Source organism: Cebus imitator, unplaced genomic scaffold, assembly GCF_001604975.1.
Source record: "Cebus imitator isolate Cc_AM_T3 unplaced genomic scaffold, Cebus_imitator-1.0 Scaffold1017, whole genome shotgun sequence".
Lineage (NCBI taxonomy): Eukaryota > Metazoa > Chordata > Mammalia > Primates > Cebidae > Cebus > Cebus imitator.
In genome coordinates, this window is record NW_016108332.1 from 50,523 (window position 1) to 54,215 (window position 3,693).

The following is a 3,693-nucleotide window of genomic DNA, read 5'->3' on the forward strand; positions in this document are numbered from 1 at the left end:
GCCCCATTACACCCTGGTAATGTTTATAGTTATTTTTAATTAAAAAACAGAAACATATTTGTATGTTTTTTATAAACTCTTTGGTGAAGATGATGTTTTTGTTTTTTTCTATGAACAGGGTCTTGCTATGTTGCCCAGGCTGATCTCGAACTTCAGGCTTCAAGCACTTCACTTGCCTCAGCCTCCCGGCATGCTGGAATAAAGGAGTGCACCACCACACCTGCCTCATTTTAAAACTTTTTTTAGAAATGGAGTCTCACTTTGCTGTTCAGGGTGGTCTCAAACTCCTGGGCTGAAATGATCTTCCCACCTTGGCCTCCCACATGCTGGGGATTACAGGTATGAGTCACCATGCCTGGTCTGTTTCTATCTTTTAAGGAGTGAAATTTCTCTGCCCCATGATAGCTTTCTAAGAGGACATTTTGGATGTTTCATGTGTGTTCTTTGCCCATACAGCCACCAGCTCCTCCGAGTGCTGGTTACTGAATTTGAGCTGTTATTTGTATGTCAGGTCAGCCTGGTGTTGCTGCCAAAAAGCATGAATTTTTCCTTGTCACTTAAGTCTACATGGAATTTAAGGCTATTTTATATGTTATTCTTGAGTGGATCACAGTCATTATTTTTGGAAAATATGGCAGAAGCTGATTTCAAAATTCTGTGATTTGGGGCTGGGCTCGGTGGCTCACACCTGTAATCTCTGCATTTTTAGATGCCAAGGTGGGAGGATTGCTTGAGGTCAGACCACCCTGGGCAACATAGTGAAATCTTGTCTCTTAAGAAAAAAATTAAAAAGAAAATTGTAGCCTGGCCAACATGGACAATCTCTGTCTCTGCTAGAAATACAAAAATTAGCTGGATGTGGTGGCACACATTGGTAATCTCAGCTACTTTTGAGACTGGGGCACTAGAATCTGTTGAGCCTGAGAGGCAGGGGTTGCAGTGACCTGAGATTGCATCACCGCAGTCAAGCCTGGGTGGCAGAGTGAGACCTGGTCTCAAAAATAAAAATAAAAATAAAGAAAAATAAATAAAATTCTTCAATTTTGAAATACTGCAGAAAACAAAGCAGGCTCTGAAATCTGTAGCCCTTGAGAAAAGTTTTGGATCTAGGAAAATGATTGTCAACAATGAGCCTTAAAGAGTTAATGGTATAGCAGTTTACAGGTGGCTTTTCCCCAAAATTTACAGAAAATGAGTTTAGCACTTGGGCATGTTGATTCACACCTATAATCTCAGCATTTTAGGAAGCTGAGATGGGAGGATCCCTTGTGCCCATAAGTTTGAGACCAGCCTGGGCAACATGGCAAGATCCTGTCTCTACAAAAAATACAAAAATTAGCTGGGTGTGGTCCTGGGTACCTGTAGTCTTAGCTACTCAGGAGGCTGAGGTTCGAGGATCCCTTGAGCCTGGGAGGCAGAGGTTGCAGTGAGCCATGACATTGTCTCAAAAAGAGAATCCAAAAACCAATATGGACTTGGAGGTGATGAAGTACCTTAGCCCATGTGACCTCCTTAGTGAGTTGCTGAAAATCGATCTTTCAGTGCCTTGCAGTATCATGATAACCTGTTATAGCATTTTGCTTTTTCTGTGCATGAACACTTGAGAGAATAAGTGGTTTTAAGAACTGGATTAAAGTTAAGCCAGTGCATTGAGGCACTTGGCATTCCCTGTACATAACATGGGAGAGCATGCCAGATCCAGCCAGCCCCATGGATAAATGCTGGAGAGTATCCAACATTGCATGATAAGGAGCATGTCTTAGTGGAGAATCCTAGATTCTCTGTGAAAAATGTATTTAATTCTCCCAGCTGTGCACTTCTCTTCTAAATGTAAGTTGCCTTACTTAACATTTGCTTCCCATACTGGAAGTTTTAGGTCGTGAACTTCTTCTTTATAAAGGTGTGAAACAAGGACTTCTAGCAGAGGTGCCTCACATTTATAGCTAGATGAATCTTGTGTGTAGGACTGTCCTGTGTACTGTAGGGTGCTGGGCAGCATCCCTGGGCTCCACTCATCAGATATCAGGGGCAGCAACCCTCATTATGAAAGCTAGAAGTGTCTCCAGACATCACCAAGTGTTCCTTGAGAGAAGAAGGGCAAAGTTATCTCCACTAATGAACCACTGTAATAGAGGATCAACAGATAGAGATGTGATAGATAGATATGATAAGTAGGTATGTGTTGAAATGCATAGGTGAAAAATAATATATATTGATAGGTCTAAATGATGGGTGATTGATTGATAGGTGAATAGGTGATGGGTAGCTAATAGATGAATATTAAGATAGGTGATAGATAATAGATACTATTATTATACAGACAGATAGTTATAGATGATAGATGATACATATTGAGATGGACAAGTGTTTGATAGATTGATGACAGACTGATGCATCATGTTATGATTGTATAACATGAGCTCTCAAGTTATGCAATGTAGACTGACCTCTCATGCTATGCGAAAACATTGGTCTTGTTTTACTTGTGTTTCTGGAAGCATCATGGAGTGTTGCCGATGACAGGAATCAAGTTGAACAATGACCGTTTGGAGTACCCAATTCCAGTTAAACAACTTCACATGTTTGCAAGTGGCATTATCAGCGTGTGGTATTTGAACAGCTACAGGTTGTATGTTTGAAAAGACACCGGGGTATTTGTGTAGTGCACATGAAGGACCACATTCTGTTTGGTGATAACTCCACTTTCCAAGGCCATCTCACACTGCTACCAGAGCCAAAAAACTTAGTGTCCAAGGAGCACAACAAATGTGACAAAGTTAGTTTCCCAGAGAGAAAGATTTGTGCTCTGCCTAGAGACGGTGATTCTTCACCCTTGATGCATACAGACATTTCTGACATTTGGATCCAAAACAAGGTTTCTCAGCATAAGCCTAGGACTGGGTGAGTCTCTGTGGGGCCATCCTGTGTACTGTAGGGTGTTAAGCATCGTCCCTGGGTTCCACCTACGAGATGCTAGCAGCACCCTTCCCCAGTGGTGACAACCAGAAAGATCGAGACAACCAAAAATTTCTCTAGATGTCTGATACCACCTGGGAGACTGGGGGTAAAATTCTCTATAGTTATAAACCAGAGCAACAGAGAGATGAATGGTTGATAGATGGTTGGATGGATGGACGATAATTATTATTCATAGATAGATAATGATAGATTGATAAATGGATAGATGATAGACTGATAGCTGGATAGATGATATAAACAGATGATGAAAGGATGGATAGATTAATATTCATAAATAGATACATGATAAGTTAATACTAGATGATAAAGATAGACAACAGATTAATAGGTAGATAGATCATATAGACAGATAGATAGGTATCGTTCATAAATAGATACATGATAGATTGATATCTGGATAGATGATATAGATAAATGATAGATTGATAGGTAGATGATATAGATGGATAGCTAGATTGATGAACAGACAGATACCATTTGTGAATGGATACATGATCCATTGATAAATGTATAGATGATATAGATGTTGGATTGATAGACCAATGGATGGATGGCGGGTGGTGGATGGATAGATAGATAGATAGGGTTTCTGAGAAAAACAAAACAGAGTTTAAAGAGCTGGTTCATGTAGTTGTGAGAGCTGGGGCTGACATCTCTGGGGCAGGCTGTGTGGCTGTGTTGAGTCTTGAGGAAGATATACTTTTTTTTTTTTTT

The 3,693-nt window shown here is 40.3% G+C and overlaps 1 protein-coding gene across 3 annotated transcripts in view; it reads left to right on the forward strand.

The window, feature by feature from the left end:
• The first annotated feature begins 280 nt into the window (after positions 1-280).
• Positions 281-3,693, forward strand: part of LOC108298615 (putative serine/threonine-protein kinase PRKY) — a 22,544-nt gene continuing 19,131 nt past the window's right edge. For all 3 annotated transcript variants that reach the window (XM_037735852.1, XM_037735853.1, XM_037735854.1), the window contains exon 1: positions 281-339. The gene's annotated coding sequence lies outside the window, so the exon portion shown is untranslated. The remainder of the gene's footprint in view (positions 340-3,693) is intronic.